This window comes from Musca autumnalis, unplaced genomic scaffold, assembly GCF_047663935.1.
Source record: "Musca autumnalis isolate F117 unplaced genomic scaffold, ASM4766393v1 scaffold_5, whole genome shotgun sequence".
NCBI classification, from domain to species: domain Eukaryota; kingdom Metazoa; phylum Arthropoda; class Insecta; order Diptera; family Muscidae; genus Musca; species Musca autumnalis.
In genome coordinates, this window is record NW_027412088.1 from 6,443,869 (window position 1) to 6,461,644 (window position 17,776).

Genomic DNA, 17,776 nt, shown 5'->3' on the forward strand with positions numbered 1-17,776 from the left:
CATTCCCACAAAACTGAACTCGTTATTTTTGTTGTTACAGGATGAGTTTTAAGCCTCGAGAGCTCTATATAGTTCGAATATGACATAAACTTGGAGTATATTCATTAAGGAATTCGCATTTGATAGTGGATTTCATTGGAAGTTTCTCTCAAAAACAGCATACAAACAAAATTTTTTTTAAATATTTGCTTACAAAACTTGTTAATGATGTACATTTTCTGTTCAGAAACTTAAGAAAATATAAGTTTTAATTTGAAATCTTCAAATATACAAACATTTTTATGAGAAAAATATATAATAACTTGTTACAGTAGCTTAAAAAATTTTGTTCGACCAAACCATTTCGGGGGGGGCCCGGGCCCCCCGTGCCCCCCCCCTGCGTACGTCCCTGGGCTTGTAGGATTGAGGTAGTTCTAGAAATTCGTACTCATGGGTACGAAAGTACTAAATGGTACCAAATTTGGTACAAATTTGGAACGGATATAGCTGGAAACCCGAGATTTGGAATAAGGAGTACTGTTGGAGTGTAGGATTGATAAAGTTTTGGAAATTTGTAGTTATGGGTAGGAAAAGTACTAAATAGTACTAAATTTGGTACAATTTGGATTTGAGCGAACGGATACATTTGGAATCGTGAAATTCGGAATTAAAATTGATGTTGGAGTGTTGATAGAGGTAGTTTTAGAAATTCGTACTATGGATACGAATAGTACTAAATGGTACCAAATTTGGATTTGAGTTATCGGATATATCTGGAATGCTGAAATTCGGAATAAAGCTTATTGTTTGAACATAGCACTGAGGTAGTTTTGAAAATTTGTACTTATGGGTACGAAAAGTACTAAATGGTACTAAATTTGGTACAATTTGGATTTCGGTGATCTGATGTAGCTGCCATCCTCAAGTTTGGAATTAAAATACCTGTTGAATTGTAGGATTGATAAAATTTTGGAAATTTTTAGTTATGGGTAGGAAAAGTACTAAATAGTACTAAATTTGGTACAATTTGGATTTGAGCGAACGGATAGAGTTGGAATCAAGAAATTTGGAATTAAGATTACTGTTGGAGTGTAGGATTGAGATATGGAAGTAGTTTTTGAAATTCGTACTTATGAGTACGAAAAGTACTAAATTTGGTACAATTTGGATTAGAGCGAAAGGCTAGAGCTGGAATCTTGACGTTTGGAATTAAGATTACTGTTGGGGTAGGATTGAAGAAGTTTTGGAAATTCGTACTTATATGTACGAAAAATATTAAACGGTACTAAATTTGGTACAACTTGGATTTGAGCGAACGGGTAGAGCTAGAATCAAGAAATTTGGAATTAATATTACTGTTGGAGTGTAGGATTGAGATATGGAAGTAGTTTTGGAAATTCGTACTTATGAGTACGAAAAGTACTAAATTTGGTTCAATTTGGATTTGAGCGAACGGCTAGAGCTGGAATCTTGAAGTTTGGAATTAAGATTACTGTTGGGGTGTAGGATTGAGAAAGTTTTGGTAATTCGTACTTATATGTACGAAAAGTACTAAACGGTACTATATTTGGTACAACTTGGATTTGAGCGAACGATTAGAGCTAGAATCTTGAATTTTGGAGTTAGTTTTGGGGTTAGTTTTGGAAATGCGTACTTAGTTTTGGAAATGCGTACTTATGCTTACAAAAAGTACTACATTTTGTACAATTAGGATTTGGGTGAAATTATAGCGCTCGAATCCTAATTTGTGGAATTAGGTACACTTAGGGGTACGAAATGGTTCCATGTATGGTACAATTTTGTATTGGATGAACGGATAGATCTGGATTCATGAGATTTGGAATTAAGATTACTGTTACCATTTGCTTATAACGTCCGATTTAAGAAATATGTGCCATAAATATACGAAAAGTTGTAAATAAGGATTTGGTACAATTTGTTATTGTGTAAAGGGAATTTTGAAATAATAGGAGGAGGTTCGTATTTATCTATTTACATGTAAACTACTAAATAGTTCTATAATTGGTTCTGGGGGAACAGATAGTGCTGGAAATGAGGATGGCGGTTGTTGGGTTAGGCCGTATTTGCGCTGAGAACCTCAATTAAACTATTTCAAAAAATGTGGATTGCTCTTGATGTGTAGGCGTGACGAAAATCGAACAAAAGTGGTACGTATTAGTACACAAAATGTTTCCACCATTCTATATTATATATTGTTTATTTGTTTTGTATATTTAACGCATACGAAGTAGCGGGCACTTTGCTAGTATTTTATATAATTGTTCCACAAACATCTCTTAAGGGACAGGGGAGACTTAAAGTGTATTCACCTAGAATTGACATGTGGTCAACTTTGTTGGATTTGTGAGCATGATAATATTTAAATTTTTACTGCAAGTATAGCTAAAAAATTAAACTTGAGCTCAAATACCAACTATTTTCAATGACATTTCTAATTTATCGATCCTAGTATTGCTTTCTGACAATTTTCGAAGCTCAAAAGAGATCTAACGAAATCAAAAAGAATATTCCCTGATTTTATCTGAAAGTTCTTGGTAACTTTTCCAGGTTGAGAACTGAACCCACGTTTCTAATAAAGCGGGTCAAATTTGTTGAAGGATTTATCAGAATGTTCCATTTTACTAAACTAAACCAAAAAATTGGGCAATATTTGCATGGGTAGTACAATTTTTCAATTTTATTTGATTCAAACCTATTCTGATGATCGCAAAAATTGGGCACTTTTTTATAAACTATTAAAACTAAATAGTATGGATCTGTAATACGAACACATCGGAAGATACCTTAACATACTAAAAGAAAAAATGTCAAACCTATTCAGATGATTGGGAGTGTATATAGGGACAATGTCCAAATCTGAACGGATTTTTGTGAAAATCGTTAAAAATGATCGGGGGCCTATGAAAATGTCGCATCTTAAATTTGAAGGCAATTCTATTAAAGAATTATAGCAAAATCGGGGAAAGGTATATATATGTATATGGGGGCTATACCCAAATCTGAACCGATATGGACCAAACTTGGAATTTTTCATTCCTTTATCCTCATAAGTACTTGTACAAAAACTCAGTCAACTCCTATTTTTGTCCATGTTTACAAAGAAGCGACACCACTGGGCGACGGGAGGGTTAGAAAAGCCTGTTTTGCTTTGGTGGTGTGTATGCGGCCGAACACTTGTGTTTCGTTCTTTGTTGTTGTTGTGATTTATTCATCCAACCTAGCAAAGGAAGACGAAAAGAAATAAATTGGATGGATGGATCTAAACCTGATCTAACAACACAAAACCAAAATACAGTTTTTCTCAATTGGGTCTGTTCTTGCATAAAATCCACATTAGAATTTTTTTTGCACAAAATTACCTTGAATATGTTGCACAGTGTTATTACGAGAAGTGTTCAACGATGTTTCTATATTTTATAATTAATAGTTCTTATTTGTTTTTCTTTCTAAAAGTGTGACACTATTTCTTGCATTTGGAATGTTGTAAGTACCTACGCGTCTGTTATTGCTTTTGTGTTTGGTATTTTTATGTATTTCAATAGAAGAAAAACCACCACCATTTATAAATACAAACATACACTGTTTGCAGGACCCAAATATATGTTATGTTTGGGACGGTTGCAAACATATACATATATGTTTGGGACATATGTTAGAGAGGCCTTTTTTACTTCTGTGTATCAAAGCATTATCCTAAAGGCGGAAATAAACGATTATTCAAATATATCAATCCGTTCAAAAGCAAACCACTTTTGACCAGTGGCCCTTTACTGCGAGATTCACTCAAGCAGTATGCTTCGGATAGATCATTTTTTGATTTCATGTTACCTTCCAAATATGTATGAAGGTTTGTTTTTAGCTTGTTAGCATTCATATTTTTATGCGAACAAAAAATATTTAAAGTAATTTTAAATTTGTCACAAACCTTCCCGCCTTGAGATGTACACAATTCTCATGTTTAACAAACTTTATCGGATCAAATGGCTTTACAAAAGGGCTTTAATACTTTTCATGAACTCTTCTTTTTCATAACGGAAAAGAAAACAAAATGAATACAAAATACGTCGATGGAAACGATGAAGATGAAAAAAAACACATGCACTTCAACTGCTCAAAACAGGAAGTTCTTAGACCAAGCACCACGTCGTTGGTCAGTTACAATTAGCATAGTTTGTTGGAATATTCTCTGGAGAACAGTTATTGTTGTGATAGTTGTTTGTGTTGTCTCAGCATAAAAATAACAACAACATTTACTATTTTTTTTTTCAAGAAATTTTCTCGGAAATGTGTTTGACCCCAAAACGCTGTGGTTTGTTTTTTCATTGTGTTTCCTTTTTATTTGCTGTCGCCTTTTTTAATCGTTGCAACAATTCCACTTCACTTTTACTCTGCCTGTATCGCGTTTAAATGGTAAAGTGAAACAAAAAGGTCTGCTCCATTTCCTTGGCAAAAAAAAATGAAAGAAAACAAACTTCAACGCCATCATGAACATCAACATTGTCAGCGTCATAGTCATAGCCAACGTCATCTGAATATTCCACAGAAATGTGTCCACATTAAATTAATGTACATACATATATTTATGTAAAAACATTTTTATTCTATTTTTCTTTTATTCACATACAGTCTGTGGTAAGAATATTGGAGAGGGTTTGTGTATGTGGTTTATTGTTCTTTGATAATATCGAAAACTATATTCTCCTGATAATGAAAAGGAGTATTGATTTGGATAGTCCATAGCAATTTAGAATTCAAAACCATTGTTTGGATATGATATATGTACATATGTATATTTTTTGTAGTTCAGCAGTGGGATTCTGTAACTCATTTTAGCTGTTATCGATAATTGTCGGTAAAATTAAAATGCTTAAAATTTCGATAATTAACGAAATTTCTCGGTATGTTAACGATGAATAAAAAGTAGTCGCTAGCCTCTACCGACACAAACAGTGATGCCAACTTTTCTTTATGTTTTAGTCATAATTTTGCGATTTAATTTTACCGATTTTTGTTGGTAACAGCAAAAATGAGTTACATAATCCCACTACAGAGAGTCCAACTTTTGTTTCATTAAAGACGTTAAATGAAAACATTATCAAAAGTTCCCTTTTTGTATTTCAAGATCCATTTCAAAATTATTCCTTTTGATAACTCTCACAAAATGATGAAGTTCTGTATGCCATGATGACCTACCAATGTTTTTCGAGTTTTAGATTTCTCAGGCACTGTTTGTTGTTGTTATTTACAAATACAATATGTGTTCCATAAATGACAATACAAATACACTAAGCTAGTCCAAAGTAAGTGTTGGAAAATTGTGTACCCTTTTTTTGTTGTTGCTGCTGTTATTGCTGTGGCGGTTTCCGTTTTCCCTTTGTATGACCAATAGTGTGCGCCAGCGTGCTTTTTTCGCAAAAGTGTTAAAATCATTTTGTGCAATTCCATTGTGTTCTCATTTTGTTGTTGTTGTTATTTTTTCCCATTTGTTGTTATTGTTGTTGCTATACATTATTTATAAAGTTGTTATGTTTGTGGCTTTTTCCCTGTAGCCGTTGTTTCTTGTTCTCTTTGAAGCTCTTGTTGTTCGTTTAGTCGTTGTTTTTTTATTTTTTGTTGTTATAGTTGTAGCTGCTGTTGATGTTAAAGAAGCCAAAGAGGAACAACAAAAACAACAGCAATTCAAAGAGACAATATTCCATTAGTCAGCTCAAAATAAATGTAAAAACACATATGCATCTGTGTAGAGGAATGTGTATGTGTATATTAGGGTTATGACTATGAAATGAAAAAATGTTTTTCTCAAAAAATTATTTCTGCTGCCCGAAAGAAAGATCTTTTGCCTATTAAAGGGTGACCCCCCGTTGTAAAGCCAAATAAAAGCCATTTTTACCGATTTGTATACCCTCAGCATTTATGCTAACGAGGGTATATACACTTTCATACGGGCAAAATGTGCTTAATCGAAATAATGGTTTTAGACCCCAAGTATGTTTGGACGAAATTTGTTTCAGACAATTTGGAGTTGATTTAGCAATGTCCGTCCGTCTGGCTGGCTGTTGCACACGATAACTCTCGAACGGATAAACCGATTCGGTTCAAATTTTGGCTTTCGTAATATTTTGTCCAAACTTGGTTTAAGTTCGAAGATGAGCTATATCGGTCCTCTCCTTCCGGTATCTCCCCCACAAAATGTTCGGAAAATTTGTGGGCATGATAACTCTTGATGGAAGTAACCGATTTGGCCCATACTTTGCACATCGTGAAACTTCTACCAGACTAAGATGAGGTTCCAATATGGACCCCCCAATCGGTCCACTCCTTCGGGTACCTCCCACACAAAATTTCGGATAAGTTCAGTTTAGGACCTGCTCTCGAATCACTTTGATTTTTGTTGAATCGATTTACATTTGCTACCTCCATTACGACGGTAAAAGTTTTTTCAGGGCAAGTCCATATTTCTTGGGAAAACAGCCCGAAAGGTGTAAAAAACCCCTATGTCACCATATGTGGCGGTCGAACTGTTCAACCGATTTGGTCCAACATTTGGTCTTCGTCATATTATATCCAAACTTAGTTTCATGGGCAATACCGGTCCACAACTTTCGGTACTTCTCCACAATATTTAAAAAATGTCACTAAAATGCAAGGATGATATCACTTGAGTGGGGCAACCAATTTGGTCCAAACTTTGGATCTCCTAATATTTTATCAAAATTTAGTTTAACTTCTAAAATGGCACATATCGGTCCACCCTACGGGTACCTGCTCTACAAAAGTTCAACATTTGTGTCTTAGTGCAGTTAATTCCTAATCTACATTTTTGTCGGCATGTTCAAATGTCCAAAAAGGGCCACAAAATTCTGAAGAGGCCTTAAATACATTCGATCTGTCCGGAGGTGATAGTTTCGCTTCACATTGGCTGAGGGTATATATCTGTCGGCAAAGCGGACTGACACTTTTTTACTTGTTGAGATATAGAAATCCAAATTTGGGCAAATCACTGATTGTATCGTCTCCTTATAACACAGTGTAATGACTGCAATTTCCCAACAACCTAGGAAAAAATTACGAAAGCCAATCTTGTTTAGAATTTTCACAGCTATAAGATTTTCTCTAGTCCCATTCCGACTTACCGTTTCAAGCAAATCGTGGAAACCTAAAAAAAACTTAAAAATGTGACCTGAACTTCTATATCTCAAAAATGGTAAAACCTATGAAAATATCATAAAGGACAATAGCTAGAAAATTTTCACAGTTACCACATTCACAGCTACAACTTCGATATGACTTGCGGTTTCCAAGCAAAATTGCAAAAACCTAAAACAACCCTAAAAATGTGAACTTTGACGGCGATTTATCTTAAAATCCCTCCAGCGATTTTTTCTTGTTTTTGGATTTTTCTCATCTATGAACATTTCTGTTTCAAAATCCCCAAAAACTCCCAGGTGTAAGCGGTTTTTATTTAGAGTTAGTTAAGGCGCACCGTACATGACTTTGTTTTACAAGGAGGCGATACAGTCAGTACATTGTCCCAATTTGAACTTCTATATCCCAAAAAGGGTAAAACCTACGAACACATCATAAAGGCCAATCTTGTAGAGATATTTCACTGTTACAACATTTTCCTTAGTTCCATTTCGATAGGGCTTACGGTTTCGCTGCAAAATCGTGAAAACCAAAAAAACTCTAAAAATGTGAACTGGCCGCAATTTATTTAAAAAGCTCTCCAGCGATATTTTCATTTTCAGATTTTCTCATCTATGAACATTGAAGTTTCAGAATGCGCAAAAACTTTCTAGGTGTAAGCTCGTTACATTTAAAGTAGATTCAAGAGCACCGTGCAAATTGTCTAAAATTCTGATATATAAATAAAAACTTTAAAAGCATTTTATGCGGAAGCTTTTTTATCGAATAACTTTATAACTAAGATTTTGTGTAATCTTAGGTAAAAACTGACCTAAATATTTTACCAAGATAGGAGGTTGAAAAAAAGTCATATCCCTAGTGTATCTGTGGTTTACACAAATAACCGCATAAGTCCAACATTTTAATTTTGTCAGATTATCAAAATCAGATTTATATTTAAATATTCTATAATTGATAATTTTTTGCAGTTCTTCTTTCCAATCGATATTCCCTTATTGTTTCCAATAAACAGCTGCATAAATATGTATGCCCAAAACTACCTTGAAAATACACAATGTCGCCTTTACAAGACATTATATTCCTAAAGGGATCATCTTTACTAAATACTCTAAATTGTCATAATTCGACTTAAGCTGTTCTTAGTGAAATCCACCGAGATGTGAGTATATCTAAAAACAAATGCCTGCTTGTGTATAAATGTGTACGTGCTCCTGTTTGTATGTTTTATAAAGTGCATACCAAAAACCACGTACAAACACCCCTCTGTCCTTTTTGTGTCTATGTTTTTAGTTTCGAGTAGTGCTCACCACTACACTACTGTTGAAAAAAAAAAAACAACAACAAAACTAACCAAACACGTCCAGTAACAACAGCACAACAATAACTCGGCAAATTTCGTTTCCTTTCATAAGAGCATTAGGCAGCGGGAAATATCGAAACGTAATGGAATATAGAAATAAATGCATTTTTCAGGGGTTTCAGTAAACGCCTTAAAAAAACTAAATTTAAGCCTCAAAACTTTTTAAGATTTTAATCGAAACCTATGACACATTGTAAGCCTGGTCCATGTGCAAACCACGACATACTCGTAAGCAAAAAATTTGCAAATTTTACAACAATATTCAACTATATTTTTCTATATTTCTTTCAAATTCAAAAACTATAATCAACCTCGGTTCTACCCTAATACATCCGTTGTTTTTCTATGACCCTTTGGGTAAAAGGACATGTGGGTATGAAAACGTGTGCGTCGTGCTTGTGTTGGTGTGTGTGTTAGTTTTCATGTACATTTTTTGTGTGTGGTTTTGTTATTTTGGTCGTTTGTTATGTTCATTCTAAAGAAATCAATGTGTGATGTTAAATTAGGTCAGTTTCTCACTCACATGCTGCCTTCACTTCCCCCTTTTAGTTCCATTCGGTTCAATTCAGTTCAAGTGTTCTACTCGTCTGCATTCTGCATATTTGGAAGAGCATTAGAATTTTTCATTTCTGTGTCTCTGGATCTCTGACACTGTGGTTTTCTTAGTGTCTGTTTTCGGTAAATGTATGCCTGTGTGTGTGCGTTTCTGCGGTGGCAATGTTAAACATTAGTTTGTGTTACCTACTCCACCTCAAATAAACACTCTGCAATAGAATAACGAAATACCACTACTGCTGCTGCTCTGCAAGTGATCGTCTTTGTTTTATGTGCAAATTCTCAATTAGTGCAAGAAAATCTAGGCAACAACGATAACGATAACAACAAAGCTTCGTACACACAAATGTATCTTCATCAGGATGCCAGCAGCAATGACAGTCCGCCAGTAACGGCAACAACCACAGTAACAAACCTCAAAATGTCTGAATATAAAGTTGTCAAGAAATGTTGACATTTAAGCACTCACAATAAGGACAACGGCACTGAGCCACAACAGAAAGTTGCCATCAGCAACAACAACAAAAAAGCAAAAACAACTTACCATCAAGGAAAATAAAAATAAAACTTTGGCCATATTCAAACTGACAGAATTTTAAACAAATTACATTAATTAAATCTTTTTCTTCTTCGTAAGCAAAAAAAAAAAAAAACAAAAAAAAATGTCACAAATCTCAAAAGAAGAAACATTTTTATAGGCCAAAGTTGACTAAACAAATAAAATATATAATATGCAAATTTCGTGAAAATACTTCTTGCGCTTTGTATTGAAAATTTCTGGTATTTCCATAAACAATATGATTTATGGTACATCCATATATACAGCTATGCTAAAGTTTAAAGACATGCTTAAAAGTTATGGTTGACTTTTTCTGGCAAGCTTTTTATTAAATCTATGGTATAGATAGTTAAATATTCAAAAATATAATATATATAAATTCTCTATAAATTGTCTGTAGGTTGTTTTAAAATGTATATAATATCGCTAGTATTAAGTTTGCTTAGCAAACACTGATATTATTTGAAAGGATGACATCGACATAATAGATTCGGCGAACAGGACGTCCTATAGAACCGAACATACATACAGGTCGATCTAAATGAAAACAATTTATAGAACCCTGGTTTTTCCTGAATTCATATAACTTAAAAATGTGTAAACCCAAAAGCAATAATTGGGTTTGTTTTTAATACTTTTTTGCATTTTATGAAAAATGCGAAAAATGAAGGAAGTGACAAGGTTCTCCACATAATCGAGTTGTGGATATGATTAAATGTTTGTTCCAAAAAATTTAAACTGATACAAAGGTTTAGCCAATCTTTCTAATTACACTTAACAAGAACCTTTTGATACCTTTGTTAATGTGTTTATCCTCTTCGGTCTTTCTCAACCCAAAATAATGCATTATTTTGGGTGATAGAAAGATTTTGGAAAAAATATTGGCCAACCTTTATTGATCGCGCATATAGGTGTCGTTTGAAATACGAGCTGTAAAAAATACATCCAGCGATTACTTTGCCTAAATCATTAGTAAATTATGTCCCCTCATTGAGAAGTCTAGATTCCCATGAAAACCAAGTTAAGATGACATCTGAATTTACCACATTCAAAATTGGAGATTCAATAAGATCGGTAATATAGTATTTTTTCGCTCGACTTATTGTGAAAATGATTGTTGATAACTAATATCGTTATAACAAACAAGAAGCAATAGAATTTGCTTTCAAATTTCCAAAATGTGGTAGAAAAATTTAGATAATTCCACTTGGGATGAAAACCCTTATCTTTCCACTATTTTGAATATGTATTGTTACGGAATTAGGTTCAACTTAACCACGTGTACACTTTATTTTATTTCCCGAAACTATTTATACCAAATAAAACTCGGGTTTGTTTAAAATACGATTCTGTAATGCTTTATTACTTCATCTATTCAGACATGTCTTTACTTTACTAAGCATACAGCTTGGCTCTACTAAGCACACAGTCTTACTTTACATAGGTTATTTTTTGCTTTATTTATCTGACGATTTTAATTCGCGGTCTAATTTACAACTTTAGTTGAAACACAAACTGTTGTGGAATCCTTAATCTAGGATGTTCTACAAAGTTGAACGAAATGCATCCATTCATAGATGCACATACAACAACAAATGGGAAAGAGGTAATAAATATGAGAGAGTACGAGGCGTAATAATGAACGACGCCACAATGAAGAAGAACAATTAAACTAAAACAAATATGGGAGAGAGTACCACAAAAATAATAGGGAAATAAACAAAGGAAACAGACTAAGCGATAATTTCATGATTGTAGAAAATTCTATACTGTAGTTGTTGCTGTAAAACTGATTCCAAATTAAAATATACGCTACAACTTAAATTAACTTAAATCCATCATCGACTCTTAACGTCTTCTACCTTTAAATGATGGAATATATTTTTATTTCATTTAAATGTTTCTTAAACAGTCTCGATCCAATATGTTATTATATTTTTTTGGGCCAAATCTGTGATCTCCGAAGTTAGCGTAAGTTCCTTTTCTGTAGGGTCTGTATATTTTCAATATTCCCAGGATCAGCAAAGATGCTGCAGTTGAGGTCGCTTTTGTCATGTTCGAAGTTGATTTATACCCCTCCGCTAAATGATTCTCATGACAGTTTCCTTGGAGATTTTCTTGACAGAGTTTGCTCGAAGATCTAGAATATGGTAAGCCTCTGTCCTGTTCTTCTCGAATATTCCTACATGATGTTGCCTTGTTCAGCATCAGCTTTTACCATTCTGTCGATGATAGCTGATTCGTCCCTTCAATTCAATTAACTTTTAACTTTTAGGCCTCTTCTTTAATTGGGATTTCTTCTATAGTTGTATTTGTAATGCTTTTACTGGATCGAACAATGCTTCATCCTTGTTGCGCAGTCTCCCTACATTTGCCAATGGACTCCGTGTTCTATAACATTAATGCTGGGTTTACATTGGGCATCGTTTCGTGATTTCGGATGGGTTTCGTGATTTCATGTGAAATCAGGCAACACTTTTCACGTAGCACAATAAACAAGGTAGATGGTGAATTGCAGCAACAAAAAAATTATATTAAAATTAAAATTGCGAACGAAAAACACCTAAACTTTGGTTTTAATGCCAATATTGGCTTTGTGTTAGCTTTAAATCAATTACAAAATTTTAAATCATACACGAGTTTAGTTGTTCTTCTTTCGTTTTCATTTTCGTTCGACATAGTGAAACAGACTATTAAACAAGGTGAAAAAATAAATTCGATTTGGAATACTTCATTGTGTTCCCGCACTTTTTTCGACATAAAGCAGTAAAATTCTATATTGTCGTATATTTTTAACGACAAATTCTATTTAAAACAACTTTTGAAAATTCATTTTCGATCTACCTTGATTATTGTGACATGTTTGAAATGAACAAAAAATAAATGTAAACACCTGGGAGCATGAGTGTAAACCAGCTATAACATCGATTACTGCTGTCAAGACATTGGAATGTGCACGACCGATAAATGAGACTCGTGAGTATTTGAAAAACATTATCTGCCTTCGGGGATTAAAGATTGCAAAAGGCAAGTGAGACTACTTAGTCTAAAAAAAATAGAGTGAGATATAGCACGCCATTTGATACCATCATCCTTTAGGCTAACGATCATATACAATTTTAATAATGCGTCTCATCGAAATAATGGTTTTAGACCACAAATATGCTGTAACGTGGTTTTTCAGTCGGCTGGGGTAAGTCCAGTCGCGTCCAGGCTCTCCATAAGGACCCACTAAACCTTACGAAATAAAAGACTAGTTTTATCCCTCCTAGGGGTTCAATCGGATGTTTATTGATCTAAATACTAGTATGTTGTAATTCAATGAAATGCGATATTGATAGGCTTGAGAAGGCTTGTATTAAGGCCGGTGATAACGGTGACTAACTGCTAGGAATGATCGACGATGTTCGTTAATGACGAACTGCGTTGATGACCGGGAACGACGAGCTTGATTGATAAACAGGTTCTGCGCTTGTTGTGGAGACGAAGCTGGTTGGCGTTCGGGTTCTACGATTTGACGGTGATCGGGAACGTGTTGATTGCTGATCATTCGGCTGACGACGATATGATGGAATTCGGAAACTCGGCTGACGATGATCGTGAACTCGGCTGATGAACGACGATGATCAATGACTGCTGTCGATGAACGGGGACGAAGAAGTTGCTTAGTTCTACGATTCGGTGATGATCGGGAACGTGTTAATTGATGATTTTGGGAGCTGATGTCGATTGAGTACGACGATGTGATGACTAGCTAACGCTACAATAGTTACTGCTACGATCTCGTACAAACTACTACGTATCTCTATAAACAGGGGACGACGTTCCGGTCGGGGACAGACTACTGAAGTACCTGTGTTGGACGGAAAGCCGAAGCTTCCGTGTGAGACAGAAAGCCGAAGTCTCTGTGTGGGACGGAAAGCCGAAGCTTCCGCGTGGGACAGAAAGCCGAAGTCTCTGTGTGGGACAGGAAGCAGAAGCTTCCCTGTGGGACAGACAGCCGAAGACTCTGTGTGGGACAGGAAACCGAAGTCTCTGTGAGGGACAGTAAACAAGAATTCACTGTGTGCAATGTATTAGTGGGACAGCCACAATGGGTATTCCCTTCCAAAATTTGCAAACGCAATAAGCCAACAAGGAATTGCCTTGGTGGATAGCAAGCCCCAGCAGTAGCAAGCTGACTTCAACGGCGAAAACTGGAATACTAAAGGATCAACTGGAATGAAGTGAACGCGAGCAAGCAAATGACTTCAATGGATGACTGGCGTAGATGGAGGTGCTGTTGAGTGCATATCGACTCATTGCTACTATGATGGAAGACCGGAGGTGTTGTTGTATGTATCTGACACTTGTCACGTTACAATGCATGCCAACATCCGTTTCAGACGATTTGGAGTAGATTCTGGCAGTGTTAAAAAATCAAACGGATCAAGCGATCTGGTCCATAATATTCATAATATTTTTTTGTCATATCAAATCAATATGAGGACTTGTATCAAATCATTTTGAATCTTTTTGCAGCAGATTTTTCTCGCTGCCCCTATTTCGGCAGTGGTAAGTCGATCATGGTAAGTCCATATTTCTACAGATAATGACCCAATGACTGATGAGCACAATCAATTATGAATTGGGTATCCGATTTAGGCAAAACTTGGCCAGTATTCCAAGAAGTTCTATATTGTCGCTTAAGTGCAGTTGAATGGCTGTTTAGAGATTGTTTCGAAATGTTCATCGAAGGTAGACCCAGTGGTTTTGTTTACAGCTTTATAATGGTTTTCGTGGGCACTTCCATAATTCCTGATTTAGTGATCCCAAACCTTAAAAACTCGGACAACTCCCTCCGATACCTGATTTACAAAAAATCAAACTTTTTACGTAGGTCTGTTCGACTATTGTTTTGAAATTTTCATCGAATTTTCATCATTCCTTGCGATTCTAATTACAACGTCAAAGTTCTAAAAAAGTTCTAAAGTGTCTAACTAAAATGTCCAAATCTAATTTATTAGCAAAACGTCCGCATTTATTCTAAATGTTCACAATAGTTCACCAGTTTCTATATTTCTGTCGGCAAATTCATCATTCCAAAAAAGCCTCACAATTTTAAAATCCTTCAAAAAAGTAGGTTGTGTAGTCGTGATCTGTCCATAGATAAAAAAGTCTCAATTCACAAAACCTGAGGGTATATATCGGTCGGCAAAACCGACTTAAACTTTTAACTTGTTGTTTCTAAATCATCGGTTATTCGGAATAAAGATGTCATTCATTTCTAAATACACAACCAACATTTTCGGAAAACCCTGATATAAACATAAAATGGCTCACGTGGAATGCATTAACAGTAATTCATAGTGTTTTCATTAATTTTGATATTGAATTTGACCACATATTTTTCTCAAAGTCTTATTACGACTTCCTGAATACATTATTATTATTATTATACCGACAATATTAACATTGCACCCAATTGTTTAATAAACAAAACTTGTTGTTTTTTCCATTTTAAGTACAGATTATTGCAGTAATATTATCATCATATAAGACCACCACTTAAAGCTATTAAACACACATGCATATGCATACATTACATTATCCATGCAGTCAATAATTACATTATAAAACCACTTATTGCCAGCGAACATGTTTTTATTTCAAACAACTAACCACCAACGATAACATATTTACATTTATAAATCCACATAGAACGCAATTAATTGAATCCTTTTAAGGCATTTTATATTCAAAATGCGAATTGTTTAAAAAATTTAAATGATAACCACCAAAAAGTAAAAGATAAGCGGTAATCGTACATACATATCGTAGCGTATGTTTGTACGTTATGCTTGTGTAAATACCTACGTATAAAAATTTAATACAATCATCTATGATTATGATTATCTATTTATTTATGTAAATTACTGTCAATTCAACGGAAATTGATTTTAATTGTAGCAAATAAAACGCGATGATGTATTAGTGTACGAACATTAAGGATTGGATGACAAGAAAAAAACACACACAATAAACAGTCGAACATTTTACTCGCATGGAATGTGATTTTGTTTGGTTCTATACTTAGGACATACATATGTACGCGCATATGTATGTGCATTCATATGTAGCTCGATAGTCTGTGAGATGTGGAATAATAACTGGTGAATTCCCTAAGGATTGTAATGTAAACATCCGTTTGCATTGAATTGCATTAGCAAATATAATGTTCTGTCCTCTTTTGAAGCTTTAAGGGTTTTTTCCTTTTATATATTCATATAATATACATACATATATAAAAGAAGCGAGACCATGAGATGATTAATTTGTTTTGTTTTAAATTGTTGTATCTAATAGTCTTTTATAATTCCTTGTCTAGTTACTGTAACAAATTGTCCATAACGACCGTAACAACCAACACCTTCCGTAATGCAGAGGCAATAACAACTATTACACTATGCAACACTGAAACTGCAAACAACTTCTAGTGTGCATTTTTTGATAGTACATATTTAGACTACAAAAACCCTAGTAGGGTTTTGTCCTGTCAGATCCAGTTCGTATTTTATGGCCGCATCTAAACCAGGCTAAAATTACACTTTTTGCATTTATCGGGCCTTTATCTCAGAAACGATTAGGAATTTGGCCTTGCTGTCGTTGGCAATATTGTAGCCCTGAACTAATAGAACTTATCCTTTGAACAGACCATATAGAAAAACTCCATCTAGGGCATCAAAATCTATAAAATATAGAAAATTTTACATAATTGCTAATATTCTGGTCAGTATCGGCTAAACTATTGGGAGTTGAACCAAGTAACCTTTTGCAAAAATCTTCCAAATAATGTTCTCAACAATTCTTTAGAACATTCTGAAACTCTAAAATGCTTACTTCATGTTGTTTCAGCGGTATTTTGTATCATATCTTTTACAACAAGTATTTCAAACACAGTTCACACCAACAGTTTATTTTCGCATTTCGGATTTCACTACATTATTGACATTTTTATTAAATGGTCGTTGAAAAATGTACTGAAAATAGAGGCATGGAGGCATTTTACAACAATGAGATGTTCTGAAGAGTTGTGTATTACATTCCAGGAAATATTTTTGCAAAAGAAAATATTCAGAAAAAATTAACGGGTTTTGGAGATACGGTGTGAAATGTATAAAAATTGTGGAATTTTTACATATATTTTGAAATTTGAGGCAATAAATGTAGTTTTTCGAGTTCATTATTTCTCCAAATATTTTATTCTTGTTCTTATCTACAAATTTGCTTCAGAGGTCAGAAGAAGATTCACATTGGTTTCAGAGATATAGCCCTGAATTTCTTTAAAAACTCAATATTTAACCAGGTTTAGATGGGGCCATAAAATCCGAGCTGGATCTGACACAACAAAACCCAACTAGGGTTTATTGTCGATTGGGTCTGTACTTTCAAAAAATCCTCAGTTCGAATTGTTTGCACAAGATCACCTTAAAAATGTTGCACAGAGTTATATCATAGCCAACAATGAATCAAACAAAACGTTTAATAGGTCTGCCTATTTCAAAATTCAAACTTAATTACAAACAATTATCATGTTAGACGCAAAGACATATCTTTTCTCCTTCGAATATCTAAATGTGTGTGTGTCTGCGTTTTTCCTACATTTCTGGCCTCGTATTACAATCTACAGTTCTATAGGAGCTACTTGTTTAAATATTTATGACAAACCATGTTATTAGGTAAAACGTTTATCCCTCCTTTAAGCCCCTTGGGTTCTTTCTTTACCACACAACTGTTGTGCGTTGTGCAAAGTGAGAGTAATTGTTGTCAACGTGATTGAATGGTTGCTTGTTTGCTTGCCTTTTGGTCCATGTTTTATGTATAAAATGTCCTTTAAATGACACCTTTTAATTACGACTACTTTTGTCATTTGTGTGTATGTATACATTTGTATGTATGTTCGTGTGTGTATGAGGTCTTTTCATTTGATTGGTTTTGCATGCAGCGCAATCAGTTTCATCATCGGTGCTAACGCACCACGCTTCAATGATTGTGACCAACACCACCGCTGAATGCCATCACCATTGTCAACATCAACATCAATGCCACAGCAGTGAACATACCTAATCCGCCCATTCCAGACAAATTTGAATTCGTTATTCTCTTTTAAATGTCAT

General features: G+C 34.5%; 1 protein-coding gene and 1 long non-coding RNA gene across 5 annotated transcripts in view; both read left to right on the top strand.

Moving 5' to 3' along the window:
• Drl-2 (tyrosine-protein kinase derailed 2) overlaps window positions 1–17,776 on the top strand; it is a 205,591-nt gene that overhangs the window by 144,335 nt on the left and 43,480 nt on the right. The window lies entirely within an intron of this gene.
• On the top strand, window positions 1,714–9,597 carry LOC141406529 (uncharacterized). The gene is made up of 2 exons (XR_012413424.1): window positions 1,714–1,955; window positions 2,020–9,597. It is a non-coding gene; the product is annotated as an uncharacterized lncRNA (long non-coding RNA).